This window comes from Zea mays, chromosome 1 (genome assembly GCF_902167145.1).
Source record: "Zea mays cultivar B73 chromosome 1, Zm-B73-REFERENCE-NAM-5.0, whole genome shotgun sequence".
Taxonomy (NCBI): Eukaryota; Viridiplantae; Streptophyta; class Magnoliopsida; order Poales; family Poaceae; genus Zea; species Zea mays.
Window position 1 is genome coordinate 69,289,236 of NC_050096.1, and position 19,997 is coordinate 69,309,232.

Consider the following 19,997-nt stretch of genomic DNA (forward strand, 5'->3'; position numbering starts at 1 on the left):
AGCTTCTCGAGGCATAGCTACCGCTTTCCTGAAGGCTGGCTGCACGCATGGGAAAATTGTAAATAGGCCAAACTTCAGTTTGTCACCGGCAGATTTGGTTGACATCCGAAGCCTAGCCCGAAGCATAGGAAACAGGTTTATGACCCAGATTTGGATAAACGGCGGGCGAAAAATGGCTGGTGACGAAGCTCGAAGCCACCTTAAGCCAGTGAGAAACTTATACTTGTTACTTTTACCTTCTCCTTGAATTCTGCACCTTTCTCATTCCGTTTTAATATGTACAGGATGATGAAGCTGAAGAATGACGAGCTGAAGCTTAACAGTTGCTGCAAAAGACTTTTCCGCAAAAAATTCTAGAGAAATCTTTGTAATATAATTGTAGAGAAACTTATGTAAATTTGTGCATACCTTGTAATATATTTCCCCTTTATCCGTGTACGATCTGCTTTGCTGTGGACGAAATTTTATTTTTGAGCCGAAGGCGAAAAACACCTTCCCTTCTTTTCGTACACAACGAAGCATGGAAATTTCCTCTTTCTCCGAAGTTTTTTCCTCATAGCCGAAGCATCTGCCTTTTCTGTATGATATGATGATAATGATCCTATATATGTCTAAATGAATGTTTATGAATGCAAATGACATGATGTAATGTATCGTGTAAATGAATATCCGAATGTATATTCGAAACCATAATCATAGCCTTCATTCCCTTGGGAATGACTCAAATCTTTTTGCCGTTTATTTTTCGGCTTCACCGTTTACTTTTCGGTGTATCAGCGCTGACTTTTCGCTGTAAGCCTCCCTTAGGAGCTTCTTCGCCTTTTACTTTCGGCGGAATCAGCGTTTATTTTTCGCTGCAAGCCTCCCTTAGGAGCTTCTTCGTCTTTTACTTTCGGCGGAATCAGCGTTTATTTTTCGCTGCAAGCTCTGCATTCCCTTAGGAACGACTTTTGAGCTTCTCCCTGTTTTTTTTCTTTTTCCTTTGCACTCGATGGTGCGTTCTCAGCTTTTACATTTACATCTTTGGGGGATATCGCTCTTATAGAATTGAAATAAGAAAAAGAAAAATTACATGTTGTGGCCCCGTTAAAAACCTTTCTCCCCCTTTGGAAAGGAAAAGGGTGCCACAAGAAAGAATAGAAAAAATTACATCAAGCTAAACATAATATCGTCGAAGCTCGTCTGCATTCCATGATCTAGGAATGTTGTTGCCGTCCATATCCTTCAATCTGTAGGAACCGGGTCTTGACGAAGATACTACCAGAAAAGGTCCTTTCCACTTCAGCTGTAATTTGCCTACTGTCTCTGGGTTAGCTACTCTTCGAAGCACCAAATGTCCTGGTTCAATGTTCTTTAGCTGAACCTTTCTATCACGCCATTTTATTGTTTCAGCTTGGTATTTGTTGATGCTTTCCACAGCTTGAAGCCTGATCCCCTCTATAGCATCTTTTTCCACAGAGTAATCAGCTTCAGCTTCGTCTTCTGCCGAAGCTACTATTCTTATTGATCCTGCTTTGGCTTCTTCCGGAGTTATTGCTTCGTCACCAAACAATAGTTTGAATGGTGTAAAACCTGTTGATCTTGATATTGTTGTGTTGTGGCTCCACACCACTTTGATTAATTCATCTGGCCACTTTCCCCTAGGCTGATTGAAGATTAACTTCATTATTCCTGTCATTATGATGTCATTAGCCCTTTCAACAAGTCCATTTGACTCCGGATGCCGAACTGATGCAAAATGGATCTTCGTGCCAATTTGTTCACAAAATTCTCTGAAAGCTTCGGAATCAAACTGCGTTCCATTATCCACAGTAATAGCCTTCGACACTCCGAAACGACAAACAATATTTTGCCAGAAAAACTTTTGAATAGTGACCGAAGTTATTGTGGCTAAAGGCTTTGCCTCAATCCATTTAGAAAAATATTCCACTGCCACTACAACATATCTTAAGTTCCCTTGTGCTGGTGGTAACGGACCTAACAAATCAAGGCCCCACCTTTGCAACGGCCAAGTGGGTTGTATTAACTGGGTTAGAGATGAAGGTTGTTTTTTATCTCTTGCACATTTCTGACAACCTTCGCACTTCCGGACTAATTCCGCTGCATCCGAAGCTGCCTTTGGCCAATAAAATCCTTGACGGAAAACTTTTCCAAGCAAAGGCCTAGATCCAATGTGAGATCCACACAGGCCTGTGTGTATTTCCTTCATCAATTTTATACCTTCGGCTCTAGATAAACACTTGAGTAATGGAGCACAGACTCCATGCTTGTACAGCTCCCCTTCTATTATAACATATGGTCGAGCTCTTGCCTCTATCCTCCTGTTATAAGCTTCGTCATCTGAAAGAAAGTTACCCTGAAGGAAAGAGAAGATCTCAGTTCTCCAGTCTTCACTATAGATAGGAGATATGTTGAGGACTGCTCTTTCAAGAAGCTCGACCGAAGGTGTTTTTATTGTTTCGAAAAATACTTCCGAAGGTAAGGGCAGCCCCTGTGCTGCTGACTTGGCTAATAAATCAGCATGTTCATTTTCTTCTCGAGGAATATTTTTAACAGAAAACCCTTCAAAGGAAGCCTCAATCCTTCGGACCGTGTCTAAATATTTTTAAGCTTTGGATCTCTTGCTTTATAACTTTTGTCAATATGACCAGAAATAACCTGGGAATCAGTTTTAAGAACCGCCCTTCTAATTCCCATTGCCTTTAATTTCCGAAGACCCAAGAGCAAAGCTTCGTACTCAGCAATGTTATTTGTGCAACTGAAATCAAGTCTTGTTGCATAACAAGTTTTAACTTTGGAAGGTGCGACCAACACAGCAGCTGCTCCTGCTCCGAAGGTTCCCCAAGAACCATCGCAAAATACTATCCAAACTTCGGCATCTTTACTCGTTTCTTCTTCCTGAGCCCCTGACGTCCAGTCAGCAATGAAGTCTGCCAACGCTTGGGACTGAATCGAAGATCTATGCACATAATCAATGCAAAATTCATTGAGTTCCGCAGCCCATTTTCCAACCCTTCTAGTAGCTTCTTTATTTCTCATAATATCCTTCAATGGTTGTGAAGAAGGGACAATTATATTGTATGCTTGAAAATAGTGCCGAAGCTTCCTGGAGGCCATCAAAACAGCATACAACACCTTCTCCAATTCTGTATAATTTTTCTTTGATAAACTAAGAACTTCGGATACAAAGTATATTGGGGCTTGCTTTTTGACTTGGCCTTCAAGCTTCTCTTGGACAAGTGCTGCACTTACCGCTGAGTGCGAAGCTGTCACATATAACAACAGAGGATCCTGTGGCGTTGGTGGAGTTAGTGTTGTTAGGTCTATCAAATATTGCTTCAGCTCTTCGAAGGCTCTCTGCTGGACTGGTCCCCATTGAAAAACTTCGGCTGACTTCAGCACTTCGAAGAATGGTAAATTTATCTCTACTGATCTAGATATGAATCTGTTGAGAGATGCTAGTCTTCCTGTCAATCTTTGAGCCCCCTTCTTTGTACTTGGTGGTTCCATTCGAAGGATAGCTTCGATTTTATTTGGATTAGCCTCAATCCCTTTTGTTGAAACTAGGCAGCCAAGAAATTTCCCTTTCTTCACTCCGAAGACACACTTTTCTGGATTCAACTTTAAAACGGCCTGTCTAAAATTAGCGAAGGTCTCCTGTAGATCAGCAATGTGATTTTCTTGCCTCGTGCTTTTTACAATGATATCATCAACATAAGTTAGCACATTTCTGCCTATCTAAGAATGAAGAACCTTCGCTGTCATTCTGCTGAAGCTTCCTCCAGCATTCTTGAGCCCCTCAGGCATCCGAAGGTAACAATATGTTCCACTAGGGGTTATGAAGCTGGTTTTTGGCTCATCCTCCTTCTTCATCCAAATTTGATGATAGCCTGAATAACAATCCAGCAGACTCATAAGCTCTGATGAAGCTGCTGCATCAACTAGGGAATCTATCCTTGGCAATAGAAACTCGTCCTTCGGACAGGCCTTGTTGAGATCAGTAAAATCAATACACATCCTCCATTTACCATTGGTCTTTTTTACCATAACAGTGTTAGCCAGCCATTCTGGGTATTTTACCTCTCTGATAACTCCGGCACTGAGGAGTCTTTTCACTTCATTCCGAGCACCTTCAGCCTTATCATCAGACATCTTCTGAAGCCTCTGCTTTCTGGGTCTGAAGGATGGATCAACATTGAGCGAGTGTTCAATAACATCCCTGTTGACTCCACAAAGATCATTAGCTGACCATGCAAAAACATCTTTGTTGTTGAACAGAAACCTTATCAAGGTTTTCTCCTGTTCTTCGGACAGTTGGGATCCCAATAACACCTTCTGCTCTGCTATGTCATCGCATAAGAGCATGGGCTTCGGCTGATCGGCCGAAGCACCTTTCTCCCTTCTGAACTTGTATTGCTCACAAGCTTCAGCTCCATCTATGTTATGGATTGCTTTTGAGTCTGTCCAGTTTCCTTCGGCCCTTCTGGCAGCTTCCTGACTTCCATGAATAGCAATGGGCCCTTGGTCCGAAGGTATCTTCATGCAAAGATATGCTGGATGAAGAATTGCTTCGAAGGCATTGAGAGTACCACGACCAATGATTGCATTGTAAGGGTATTCCATGTCAACAATATCAAACACAACTTGTTCAGTCCTTGTGTTGTTGACGAATCCGAATGTCACTGGCATGGTAATCTTACCGAGCGGTACAATTTGTCTTCCTCCGAAGCCACAAAGAGGGTGCGTAGCATCATGAATCTTATCTTCGGGCTCTTGCATTTGTCTGAAGGCCTTAGCAAATATAATATCCGCTGCACTGCCTGTATCAACCAAAACATTGTGGACCAGAAATCCTTTGATCACACAAGACATAACCATAGCATCATTGTGTGGGTAATCCTTGAGCTGAAGATCCTCTTGAGAGAAGGTAATTGGAATGTGAGACCATCTTGACTTGATGAAGGGTCCTTGTACCCCTACATGTTGTACTCTTCTCTGTGCCTCCTTCTTCTGTTTCTTGTTAGCCGGTTCTGAGCATGAACCGCCTGTTATCGGGAGAATCAGCTTCGGAGCCGAAGCAGTTCCAGCTTGGTTCTTGAACGAAGCCATTGTCTCAAGAAAGTGGAAGTGAGTTCACCGGAGGTGGGCGCCAATGTTGGGGACTTGTTCTCAAATGCTATGAATTAAGAACAAGGCAACATAAAATGTTAAATATTAATGCCCTTCGTCCGCTGAAGCATTATCTCCCCAAGGATTTAATGAACTTCGGACGAAGACCATGAGTAGAATATCATGAAGGTCACACCTTCGTGATCAGACTTACAAAATAATATGAAATAAAATATAAAATATGAAACATTAGAGAAAGATGTACCAAAAATAGATAACATTATTCACATATTTTATTATATGAACCTAAATATCAAAACATAATGTTTAGGTACATTTATACCTTCGCCTTGGCAGAGAATAATAATTCCCGAGTAATGCGTTTGCAATTACAGGATTGCGTGAACAGTAAAGGAATACTGTTCACTATTTATAGGCACAGGACACAGACTGTAAGGAATTACAATCATACCCCTTATAAAAGTTTACAACAATGACTCAGACCCTTATGGACTAAAAGGTCATTCCATCTTTAAGTCGGTTCGATCCTTCATCTTCGGATACGCTATAACACCGAAGCTTCATGAGTGGTAGCTTCGGCATCACGTATAAGCAGCTTTTGCCGAAGCTATTTCTTCCTGCAGGACCTTCGGCGACGAAGCATGATCCCAACAATAACAATAATAATGCTAGTAGAAATAAAACAATGACGTGAGATGAAGCTTGAATCCTAAATTGAGAATTAGGGTTTGAAATAGAGAAGGAAAGAGAAAATACTATACAATACAAAAAAATAAATTTGTAAATAGATAAATTTATTCCACAATAATTTATCCAAATCATATACTCAGAAATTTGAGTACAAGTTCACCACAAATTTGAAATTAAAATTGAGATTCAAAAATAAGAAAGAAAAGAGCATAAAAGAAAAGAAAAAGGAAATAAAAAGAAAACAACATGTTGGGCCTGCTAGACCAATTCGGTCCACCAGTGGATTCCTTCTGCGGGGCCCAAGTCCTCATACCGCGTGCGCTGACATTAGGGCCCCACCGGGCAGTCTCACGCGCTCGGCCACGATTTCTTTCCCTCGCTGCTCTATGGGACCCGCACGCCAGCCGCGAACAGACAGCTTCGCGCCCTCGCGTTTCACTGGCACGTGGGGCCTAGAAGTCAGACCCGTCGTTGTCGCGAGATTTGCGGGCGCGGCAACTAAACTCCGGGAGACTCGCTCCGTCGGGTAGCCGACCGACCTTACCCCACCTCGCCTACGCCGTTATAAAAGGATTCTAGCCACGACCCTTTCCTCCCCTTTGCTCTCGCGTTTCATACTAGGCTCCACTGTCACCACCGTGAGTCTCCGCTTGCGCTGCCGCGAGGAAATTCGGGTTCACGCCATCGGGTGGTCGAGGGAAGCAGCTCAGGAGCTTCGCCACTACCTGGGGAATCCGCGCATCGCGTTATTGGGTGGAGCAGTGTCTGGTTCTGGTCTGAATCGCTCGTCGGAGCGGCCACGGGATATCAGATTGGCGCGACGTCGTGGGCAGCGCCTTCTTCGCCGCCAGGGCTGGTGAGTATCCGTGCGCCGTGTTCACTAGCTTCCTGAGATCATGTAGCGCTCTTCGAATTAGAATTTTGCGCGTTGTACTGAGAGCTTGTGGTCGCCGGCGATGGTGCTGCCGAGGTCCGAGTAGTGCACCGTCGTCCGGTTGAGTTAGATGGCGTGATTGCCGGGCGCCGTAGGATCTGTGATGGGCGGCTGTGATTAGGCGAGGAAATGCCTCCCTCGCGTTTTAAATCCATGCCATGTAATAACGATCCGATGGCCGAGATCGGGTTCTAGCGTGTTCAGGTATCGGCCGCAGATCTTGGATCCATCGACTGAGAGCGAAAGCGGGAGTTTAACCAGAGACGATCTAATCCGGGCCATCCGCACTTGATCGGATGGCTGTGATCCGTAGATACCACTTCGGTTTGAGATTTTTTTCTTAAGAGACCCTAGTCTTTCCCGTAATCAACCCGCAGTCTAGTTCAATAATTATCTGTGTCTTAGGAAACTTACACCGAGAGCCCTGTTGTTTTCTGTAATTGGCGACCAGTCCATGGCTCTGTGAATTCAGTTATTTAATTTTAGAAATTGATTTTTAATACAAAAATAAGTGCTAGAACTTTAATAAATCATAGAAAATTCATATGAACTCCAAATTAATCCATTCCAGTTTCTAAAATTTTGTAATATTATTGTTTATCACCTAGAGTCTCTGTTTTGACATGAAAACAGTAGTAAAATTAATTCCTCACTTAATCCTATTTCAAACACATAAAACTTTTTGAAATTCATATCTTAAAATCTATAACTCCAAAAATTATGATTCCTATTCCTAGGATTATATTTTTTAATGTGTGGATTATTATTATGTATTTTGTTTACATGTTTGGTGTGATGTTAGTTTTCTCTATATATTGTGCTTGTTTGTATTGTGGCGAGTAGAAGAGCCTGTGACCGAGGATCCTGGTGACCAGAAGATAGAAGTAGCTGAGCAGGAGCTCATTGAAGGCAAGTTGTGCCCTTGACCACTTTCATTAACCAATAATGCTCTTTATTATCACTATCCATGCATAGGTTTAATTTTGATGGGACCCGATAGGTCACCCTAGATTGTTTATCTCTTTAACTTGTTATCCCTGAATTACTTGGGCAGTTTTGCTATTGCTTTACATGGTTTTGGGATAATATTTCAATATATCCATGTTCCAGTTATTTTGTTATTCTATTTATGTTCATGTCAAGATCATTAATGTTAATTGGAACATGGAGCTTAACTTGAGAAACACGTGCCACCATAAGGGTTTAATAGGACGCCCTTGGCTGACTAATTAGGAAAGCTAGTGGAAGACTACCTTACCCGAAAGGGGCAAGGGCAGTAGGGGAGTTGCATGCAACGAGGTTCTCGGGTTGATATTGCTGCGATGGCGGTCACACGGGGGATTCTTGCAAGTGTTCTTCCCATAAATTATAGCGGGTTTTCGGAAGCTAGTGGAACTTTGTAAAGGCCTCGTAGTGTTGTCCTGCCTCGCTTCCTTGGTAGAGGTGTATGGGAGTCGCGATCCCTTGGCAGATGGGTAACATGACTTGTGGGTACAGGGTACAACCTCTACAGAGTGTAAAACTAGTATACTAGTCGAGCTCACGGTCATGAGCAGCTCAGGACTCTCGCATGATTAAATTATGAAACTTAAACTCAATTTGTCATTTGCATATGCATGGGATTATTTATTAATTTCGTTCTATTACTTTATTTAAGGTTTGGTATTTACTTACATTTAGTAACTGCTAATAAAATTTTGACCAACTAATTAAAAGCAATGCCCAGCTTTAACCCCTATTGTTGATTAGCCTTACACATCATGGACTCCCACCTTTGGTGAGTTTATGCCACTGGTTCCCCACAACTTGTTGAGCTATGATCATGTGTGAGCTCACCCTTGCTGGCTCACACACCCCACAAGAGAAGAACATGTGGTTCAGGAAGAGCCACAAAGCGAGGAGTTTGATCTGATCTAGGTGACGTTTCCCAGTTGACTTGCGCCAAGGATGATCCTTAGTTTGTTTTATATTTATCTTTTATTTTGTAATAAGACTTCCGCTATGTAATAAATACTCTGATTATATTGTGACATTTATCTCTATACACTCTGTTATTATATATGTTGTCTTCTTTGGCGCATGTATGAGATGCACCTGGCTTTGTCCCTTAAAGCCCGAGTGTTACAGAAGTGGTATCAGAGGAAATGTTGACTGTAGGACGAAACCTAGATAGAAATGGACAAAACCCTTACCTACTTACCTTACTCTGATTCATTCTATACTTATTTTATCTTGATCATGTCTCACCTTTTGCTGTCATACTCTGATTACTCTTATCTTTTCTACTCTAAGACAAGATGGATTTCAAACCTTGGAATCCTACAATTATGAACTTTTTTAGAGATAGGGAACCTAAGACGAGATTAAAACTACTTTCTCTATTTAAAAATGTTGGATTGATTGTTCTGATGATAAATGCTTGATTTGCTTCTTTGATTGATTGAAACATTATAGTTGGGCATCTTAGCATGTACCTCCATAAGGTAATGTATTAGGTTTAGTAGGTGACACACTAATCTACTTAGCTAATGAATCCCGCATTAACATTCCTCGTAATTACTTGCCTTGTCTACAATTCTTCCCTTCTTACCCTGTGTTTCTAACCCAGATGGGCTACCCCTATAGTGTTAGAAGAGAGCAGTATAGACTTGATCCTTGGTATGACATGGTTAAGAAAGGCAAATGCAATTTATACACTATGCTAAGGGAACTGTAGAACTCACCAACCCTAAAGGAGAAAGATTTCAAGTTCAAATTGCAGTAATCACCTCTTCTAGACGTGCGATGTTTTTTATAGCTGAGGAGTTTGTTGGTGACAACATCCGTGTGGTTAGGGATTTTCCGGATGTCTTTCCAGAGGAGTTGCTGAGAGCACCTAGAGGGTGGGTGAATAGGTGATCCTGTAAAATCAAACACTAATAGCCACAAAAACTTAATTTAAAGTGTTAGTACGGCTAAGTGATTGAGAGACGGGTTCTGTGGATAAAACAATCACAGAGAAAGCAATCACAAGAGACACACGATTTTATCCCGTGGTTCGGCCAAGTAACACTTGCCTACTTCCACGTTGTGGCGTCCCAATGGACGAGGGTTGCACTCAACCCCTTTCAAGTGATCCAATGATCGACTTGAATACCACGACTTTCTTCCTTATAGTCTTCTTTCTGTTTGCGAGGAATCTCCACAAGTTGGAGCCTCTCGCCCTTACAATATTGATCACAAAGAACACACAAGAGTAAGATTGGGAAGAGCAACACACACAAGACTCAAATACGCAGCACAACCATGCACACAAGTCACGACTTGAGCTCGAAACACAACACACGGAGTTCACGACTCAAATGGAGCTCAAATCGCTAACACAAAGAATCAAATGCGTGGGAGCGGAGTCTGGATGCTTTAGAATACTCAGAGAATGCTTGGGTGACTCCTCCATGTGCCTAGGGGTCCCTTTTATAGCCCTAAGGCAGCTAGGAGTCGTTAGAGGCCAACTTGGAAGGCCAAACTTTCCTTCTATCGGGTGGTGCATCGGATAGTCCGGTGCACCACCGGACAGTCACTATAGCTGTCCGGTGCGCGATCTCCTTCCTTTTCTGGCGCATCCGACTGTTGGTCCTCGAGGGCAGTTGGCGCACCGGACACTATCCGGTGCACACCGGATAGTCCGGTGTGCCCAACCGACCATTGCTGCGGGCCACGCGTCGCCCGCGGATTACGCGGCCGACTGTTGCGCTGGCGACCGTTGGCTCACCGGACAGTCTGGTGAATTTTAGCCGTACGCCGCTGATCTTTTCTCGAGAGCGACCTTTTCACCGGAGACCAGCCGGCGCACCGGACACCGGACAGTCCGGTGTGCCAGACTGAGCTGAAGTTTGGCTGCACAGAGCCAAGTCTTTTTGGTTTCTTTTCTTCTTCTTTCCTCACTGTTTCTAGAACTTAGATAACTTCATTAGTATTCAAAAACAAATGTACTAAGCCTAGAAACATACCTCATGCCTTAATTTGCACTTTTCAATCTTTGGCACATTAGGACTTAAAGAATATGTGTTGGGCACTTAATCACCAAAACATTATAGAAATGGCCCAAAGGCACATTTCCCTTTCAATCTCCCCCTTTTTGATGATTTATGCCAACACAACCAAAAGCAACCAAAGGAAGTGCAACATCAATGCAATTAAGGACCAAATTGTTTTTGACTATAATTTGGCAGATTTGGATCGCTCTTTGCCACCACTTGGTTTGTTTTTGCAAATCAAATTCATTTTCCTATCTCTAAGTCAAACACGCTTGTTTGGGCACAAAGAGAGATATTCCAAGAGAAAAATTGATCAAGTGCCAAAAACTCCCCCTTTTTCCCATGATCAAAATTCTCCCCCACAAGAGACCAAATTTTGCAATAAGAGTATTTTGGACAAATCAAAAGTTCTAACTCTATTGTTATCAAAATTCACAATTGGTACCTGATCCATTTGCTTTTGCCTTAATTTCTCCCCCTTTGGCATTAAGCACCAAAACGGGATCATTTTTGGCCCTCTAACCCCATTGCCTCACAAAAAATGTCAATGAAGAGCAAGAAGGCAATGAGAGCATAAGTATGAACTTGGAGGTGAGTACACTAATACCGGAGTGCAGTGGAAGTCTTTGCATGGTCCAAGTTCACCTTTCCCTTTCAATGCAACTTTGAGACTACATCAAGTATACTCAAACAAACAGATTAGTCTCAAGGGGTCAAGTTGTAGCACATCTCCCCCTAAATATGTGCATCATTCACACATGGACTTGTGAGGTCCGGGGATCCCTTGCACAACTTGAGCACCATAAATAAGCAATAATTCATATAAATGCATGAAGTAACATGATCAAAGGCATAAGACACATGTATGCTTTAGATCAATCCAAGTTACGCGAATCTAAGACATTTAGCTCACTACGCAACCTGCAAAAGGTTTTCTCATCCAACGGCTTGGTAAAGATATCGACTAGCTGGTTCTCGGTGCTAACATGGTACACCTTGATATCTCCCTTTTGCTGGTGGTCTCTCAGGAAGTGATGTCGGATGTCTATGTGCTTAGTGCGGTTGTGTTCAACAGGATTATCCACCATGCGGATTGCACTCTCATTGTCACATAGGAGTGGGACTTCGCTCAGATTGTAGCCAAAGTCCCAGAGGGTTTGCCTCATCCAAAGTAGTTGCGCGCAACACTATCCTGCGGCAACATACTCGGCCTCAGCGGTGGATAGGGCAACGGATGTTTGTTTCTTAGAACTCTAGGACACCAGTGACCTTCCTAGAAATTGGCACGTTCCCGATGTGCTCTTCCTATCAACCTTGCACCTGGCATAATCGGAGTCTGAGTATCCAATCAAGTCAAAGCTAGATCCCTTTGGATACCAGATCCCGAAGCAAGGCGTAGAAACTAAATATCTAAGAATTCGCTTAACGGCCACAAGGTGGCATTCCTTGGGGTCAGATTGATATCTAGCACACATGCATACACTTAGCATAATGTCCGGTCTACTTGCACATAAATAAAGTAATGACCCTATCATAGACCAGTATGCCTTTTGATCAACGGACTTACCTACCTTGTTGAGGTCAACATGTCCGTCGGTTCCCATCGGTGTCTTTGTGGGCTTGGCGTCCTTCATCCCAAACCGCTTGAGAAGATCTTGTGTGTACTTCATTTGGGAGATGAAGGTGCTGTCCTTGAGTTGCTTCACTTGGAACCCAAGGAAGTAGGTCAACTCGCCCATCATCGACATCTCGAACTTTTGTGTCATCACCCTGCTAAACTCCTCACAAGACTTTTGATTAGTAGAACCAAATATTATGTCATCGACATAAATTTGGCACACAAAAAGATCACCATCACAAGTCTTAGTGAAAAGAGTGGGATCGGCTTTCCCAACCTTGAAAGCATTAGCAATTAAGAAATCTCTAAGGCATTCATACCATGCTCTTGGGGCTTGCTTAAGTCCATAGAGCGCCTTAGAGAGCTTGAACACATGGTCGGGGTACCTATCATCCTCAAAGCCAGGGGGTTGTTCCACGTATACCTCCTCCTTGATTGGCCCGTTGAGGAAAGCGCTCTTCACATCCATTTGGAACAGTCTAAAAGAGTGGTGAGTGGCATAGGCTAATAGTATTCGAATAGACTCTAGCCTAGCCACAAGAGCAAAAGTCTCCTCGAAATCCAAACCTGCGACATGGGCATAACCTTTTGCCACAAGTCGAGCCTTGTTTCTTGTCACCACTTCGTGCTCGTCTTGCTTGTTGCGGAACACCCACTTGGTTCCCACAACGTTTTGCTTTGGATGTGGCACCAGGCTCCAAACTTCGTTTCTCTTGAAGTTGTTGAGCTCTTCCTGCATGGCCAACACCCAATCCGGATCCTGCAAGGCCTCTTCTACCCTGAAAGGCTCAATAGAAGAGACAAACGAGTAATGCTCACAAAAATTAGCTAAACGTGAGAGAGTTGTTACTCCCTTGCTTATGTCACCCAGAATCTGATCGACGGGGTGATTTCTTTGGTTCGTCGCTCGGACTTGAGTTGGAGGGACCCTTGGTGCTTCTTCCTCCATCACTTGGTCTTCCTGTGCTCCCCCTTGATCCTGTCCCTCTTCTTGAGGTACCTGTTCACCATCTTGAGTTGGAGGATGCAGCATTATGGAGGAAGATGGCTGATCTTGCTCTTGTTGTTCCTGTGGTCGCACATCACCTATCGCCATCGTGCGCATTGTGGCCGTTGGAACATCATCTTCATCTATGTCATCAAGATCAACATGCTCTCTTGGAGAGCCATTAGTCTCATCAAATACAACATCGCTAGAGACTTCAACCAAACCCGATGATTTTTTGAAGACTCTATACGCCTTTGTATTTGAGTCATACCCTAGTAAAAACCCTTCTACGGCCTTGGGAGCAAATTTAGAATGTCTACCTTTCTTCACCAAAATGTAACATTTGCTCCCAAATACACGAAAGTAAGAAACATTGGGTTTGTTACCGGTAAGGAGTTCATACGAGGTCTTCTTGAGAAGGCGATGTAGGTAGAGCCGGTTTATGGCGTGGCAAGCTGTGTTCACAGCTTCCGACCAAAACCACTCGGGCGTCTTGAATTCTCCAAGCATCGTTCTTGCCATGTCGATTAGCGTCCTGTTCTTCCTCTCTACCACACCATTTTGTTGTGGTGTGTAGGGAGCGGAGAACTCGTGCTTGACGCCTTCTTCCTCAAGATACTCCTCCACTTGCAGATTCTTGAACTCGGACCCATTGTTGCTTCTTATCTTTTTCACCTTGATCTCGAATTAGTTTTGAGCCCTCCTTATAAAGCGCTTTAAAGTCCCTTGGGTTTCTGATTTATCGTGCAAAAAGAACACCCAAGTGAAGCGGGAAAAATCATCAACAATTACAAGACCATACTTACTTCCCCCGATGCTAAGGTAGGCAACGGGTTCGAAGAGGTCCATGTGAAGAAGCTTCAATGGTCTTGATGTTGTCATCACATTCTTGCTGTGATGAGTGCTTCCCACCTGTTTCCCTGCCTGACATGCTGCACAAGGCCTATCTTTCTCGAAACAAACATTGGTTAGTCCTAACACATGTTCTCCCTTTAGAAGTTTATGAAGGTTCTTGATCCCAACATGTGCTAGACGGTGATGCCACAGCCAGCCCATACTAGTCTTAGCTATTAAGCATGCATCTAGATCGGCCTCCTCTTTCGAAAAATAAACTAAGTAGAGTTTGCCATCTAATACACCCTTAAAATCTAATGAACCATCACTCCTTCTAAAGACAGATACATCAACGTTTGTTAAAAGACAATTGTAACCCATGTGACACAATTGACTAACAGACAGAAGGTTGTAACCAAGCGACTCTACTATAAATACATTCGATATGGAGTGCTCGTTGGTGATGGCTATCTTTCCCAAACCCTTGACCTTGCCTTGATTCCCATCTCCAAAGATAATCGTATCTTGGGAATCCTTGTTCTTGACGTAGGAGGTGAACATCTTCTTCTCCCCCGTCATGTGGTTTGTGCATCCACTGTCGATAATCCAGCTTGAGCCCCCTGATGCATAAACCTGCAAGGAATTTAAGCTTGGGTTTTAGGTACCCAACTCTTGTTGGGTCCTACAAGGTTAGTCACAATAACTTTTGGAACCCAAATGCAAGTTTTGTCTCCCTTGCATTTAGATCCCAACTTCCTAGCAACTACTTTTGCATTCTTACATGAAAGAACAAAAGAAGTGTTGCACGCATGGAAAACAGTAGTAGATTCATTGCACATTTTACTAGGCACATGATGCACAACATGATTTCTCCTAGGCCTACTTCTACCATGAACAAAAGTAGAACTAGAGGCAAACATATCATGTGAATTAAAAGCATCATGATCATAACTTCTATTATAATGAGCATTCCTAGAAAATTGAGAGCGCCTAGAAAATTTTCTATCATAAATGTAGGCATGACATTTTTTAGAGCTACTAGCCATAGGAGCCTTCCCTTTCTCCTTGTTGAGAGCGAGAGCCTTTTGGCTTGTTAAGTTCTTGGTTTCCTTTCAAAAACCAAGTCCATCCTTAATGGAGGGGTTTCTACCAATAGTGTAAGCATCCCTTGCCAATTTTAATTTATCAAAATCACTTTTGCAAGTCTTAAGTTGAGCATTAAGACTTGCCACCTCATCATTTAATTTAGTAATAGAAGCAATATGTTCGTTACAGGCATCAACATCAAAATCCTTGCATCTATTACAAATAACAACATGCTCAACACATGAACTAGTTTTTACTTCCTCTAGCTTAGCATTTAATTCATCATTTGAACTCTTTAAACTAGAGACCGATTCATGGCAAATAGACAATTCAGAGGATAACATTTCATTTCTCTTAATTTCTAAGGCAAGGGATTTTTGCACACTAATAAATTTGTCATGTTCCTCATATAAAATGTCCTCTTGTTTTTATAACAATCTATCCTTCTCATTTAGAGCATCAATTAATTCATTAATTTTTTCTACCTTAGCTCTATCTAAACCTTTAAATAAACTAGAGTAATCTACTTCATCATCAGAAGATTCCTCATCACTAGAAGAACAATACTTAGGTGTATCTCGAATACTTACTTTCTTCTCCTTGGCCATGAGACATGTATGGCGTTCATTGGGGAAGAGCGAAGACTTGTCGAAGGCTGAGGCAGCCAGTCCCTCTTCATCGGAGTCGGATGAGGAGCAGTCAGAGTCCCACTCCTTTCCAAGGTGCACCTCGCCCTTCGCTTTCTTGTAGTTCTTCTTTTTCTCTTTTTGCCGTGTCTTTCTTGTGCCTGGTCATTCTCATTATCGGGACATTGAGCAATAAAGTGACCAGTCTTACCGCATTTAAAGCAGGAGCACTTTCCCCTTGTTTTGCTCTTGTTGGGGTACTCCTTGCGTCCTTTTAGAGTGATCTTGAAACGCTTGATGATAAGCGCCATCTCATCTTCGTTGAGGCCAGCAGCCTCCACTTGTGCTACCTTGCTTGGTAGCGTCTCCCTGCTGCTGGTTGCTTTGAGAGCAACGATTTGAGGCTTGTAGACGGGTAGTGGTCCATTAAGAGCATCATCCACGTATCGTGCCTCCTTCACCATCATACGCCCACTCACGAATTTTCCGAGAATCTCCTCGGGCGTCATCTTGGTGTACCTGGGATTTTCACGAATAAGGTTGACAAGATGGGGGTCAATTACTGTAAATGACCTTAGCATGAGTCGGACGACGTCATGATCCGTCCATCTTGTGCTTCCATAGCTTCTAATCTTGTTGACCAGGGTCTTGAGCCTGTTGTAGGTTTGTGCTGGCTCTTCTCCCCTGATCATGGCGAATCTCCCTAGCTCGCCTTCCACCAATTCCATTTTGGTGATCATTGTAGCATCATTTCCCTCATGTGAGATCTTGAGGGTGTCCTAGATTTGCTTGGCGTTGTCCAAGCCACTTACTTTATTATACTTGTCCCTGCAAAGAGATGCTAACAACACAGTAGTAGCTTGGGCATTCTTATGGATTTGCTCATTAATAATCACAGGGTTATCCGTACTATCGAAATGCATTCCATTTTCCACAATTTCCCAAATGCTAGGATGGAGAGAAAATAGATGACTACGCATTTTATGACTCCAAAATGAGTAGTCCTCGTATCAAAGTGTGGAGGTTTTCCTAGAGGAATATATAGTAAATGCGCATTTGAGTTGTACGACATGCGAGAATAGTCAAAAGAGTAGTTTTGATTAACCGTTCTCTTTTTCGACTCGTCGTCGTCGTCTCTTGGTGAAGAAGAGGAGGCGTCGATGTCGTAGTAAATGATCTTCTTGATGCGCCTCTTCTTCTTCCCGTCCCTCTTCTTGTGACTCGATCCTGAGTCAGTGGGCTTGTCGTCCCTTGGCTCGTTGAAGAGGGACTCATTCTCCTTGTCATTGACCACTATCCCCTTTCCCTTAGGATCCATCTCTTCGGGCGGTTAGTCCCTTAGATGAAGAGTACGGCTCCGATACCAATTGAGAGCACCTAGAGGGGGTGAATAGGTGATCCTATAAAATCAAACACTAATAGCCACAAAAACTTAATTTAAAGTGTTAGTACGGCTAAGTGATTGAGATACGAGTTCTTATGGACAAAACAATCACAGAGAAAGCAATCACAAGAGACACGCGATTTTTATCCTGTGGTTCGGCCAAGTAACACTTGCCTACTTCCACGTTGTGGCGTCCCAATGGACGAGGGTTGCACTCAACCCCTTTCAAGTGATCCAATGATCGACTTGAATACCACAACTTTCTTCCTTATAGTCTTCTTCCCGTTTGCGAGGAATCTCCACAAGTTGGAGCCTCTCGCCCTTACAATATTGATCACAAAGAACACACAAGAGTAAGGTTGGGAAGAGCAACACACACAATACTCAAATACGCAGCACAACCACGCACACAAGTCATGACTTGAGCTCAAAACACAACACACGGAGTTCACGACTCAAATGGAGCTCAAATCGCTAACACAAAGAATCAAATGCGTGGGAGCGGAGTCTGGATGCTTTAGAATACTCAGAGAATGCTTGGGTGACTCCTCCATGCGCCTAGGGGTCCCTTTTATAGCCCCAAGGCAGCTAGGAGCCGTTGGAGGCCAACTTGGAAGGCCAAACATTCCTTCTGTCGGGTGGTGCACCGGACAGTCCGGTGCACCACCGAACAGTCACTATAGTTGTCCGGTGCGCGATCTCCTTCCTTTTCTGGCACATCCGATCGTTGGTCCTCGGGGGCAGTTGGCGCACCGAACACTGTCCGGTGCACACCGGACAGTCCGGTGTGCCCAACCGACTGTTGCTGCGGGCCACGCGTCGCCCGCGGATTGCGCGGCCGACCATTGCGCTGGCGGCCGTTGGCTCACCGGATAGTCCGGTGCTCCACCGGACAGTCCGGTGAATTTTAGCCGTACGCCGCTGATCTTTTCCCGAGAGCGGCCTTTTCACCGGAGACCAGCCTGGCACACCGGACACTGTCCGGTGCACCATCGGACAGTCCGGTGTGCCAGACTGAGCTGAAGTTTGGCTACACAGAGCCAAGTCTTTTCGGTTTCTTTTCTTCTTCTTTCCTCACTGTTTCTAGCACTTAGATAACTTCATTAGTATTCAAAAACAAATGTACTAAGTCTAGAAACATACCTCATGTCTTAATTTGCACTTTTCAATCTTTGGCGCATTAGGACTTAAAGAATATGTGTTGGGCACTTAATCACCAAAACATTATAGAAATGGCCCAAAGGCACATTTCCCTTCCAGTTGCCAGGGATGCCACCAGATAGGGAAGTTGAGTTTGTTATTGATCTCTTACCTGGGACTGCTCCTATATCTAAACGGCCATACATGATGTCTGTAGAAGAGTTAAAGGAACTTAAGAAGTAGATAACGGAGTTACAAGAGGCTGGGTACATTCGTCCGAGTTCCTCACCTTGGGGAGCGTCGGTTCTGTTTGTACAGAAGAAAGATGGATCACAAAGGATGTGTGTGGATTATAGGTCCCTTAATGATGTTACTATGAAGAACAAGTATCTCTTACCCCGCATTGAGGATTTATTTGATCAAATGAGAGACGCAAGGGTATTTTCGAAGATTGATCTCCGATCGGGTTACCATCAAATGAAGATTAGGCCATCAGATATTCCCAAGACGGCTTTCTCGACCCGATATGGTTTATATGAGTTCACGGTTATGTCATTTGGACTAACTAATGCACCAGCTTATTTTATGAATTTGATGAATAAGGTGTTTATGGAGTATTTGGACAGATTCGTCGTAGTATTCATCGATGACATTCTCATTTATTCCAAGAGTGAGGGTGATCATGAGGAACATTTGAGATTGGTGCTACAAAAGCTAAGGGATAATCAACTATACGCAAAGTATAGCAAATGCGAGTTTTGGATTGGCGAGGTGTCATTCCTTGGACATATCATTTCTAATGGAGGGATATCAGTGGATCCTGCTAAAGTCAAGGAGATAATGGCATGGAGCGTACCCACTATAGTTACGGAGATTCAGAGTTTATTGGGGCTTGCAGGATACTATCGGAGATTTATTGAAGGATTTTCTAAGATTGCTAAGCCCATGACCTCGCTTCTGGAGAAGGGAAGAGAGTTTAAGTGGGACGAGAAGTGCCAAGACAGCTTTGATCAATTGAAGAAGAGATTGATGTCACCACCTGTGTTGGTTATGCCAGATCTACATAAGGGGTTTGATATTTATTGTGATGCATGTGGTCAAGGCTTGGGATGTGTGCTCATGCAAGAAGGACATGTGATTGCCTACACGTCTCGTCAGTTGCAGAAACATGAGTTGAACTACCCCACTCATGACTTAGAACTGGCAGCCGTTGTGCATGCGCTTAAGATTTGGAGACATTATATCATGGGAACCAAGTGTCAAGTATACACGGATCATAAGAGTTTGAAGTATATATTCACTCAGAAGGATCTCAACCTTAGGCAACATTGTTGATTGGAGCTTATTAAAGATTATGATTTGGAGATTCACTATCACCCGGGCAAGGCGAATTTGGTTACCGATGCCTTGAGTCGGAAGGAACACGTTCATTCAGCTATTGTGGCCGAGCTACCTGATGAGATTGTTGAGGATTTCAGGAGACTTAACCTGGGGATAGTTGCTCACACTGAAGGAGTTACTATTGATGTGGAACCTACCTTGGAGCAAGAA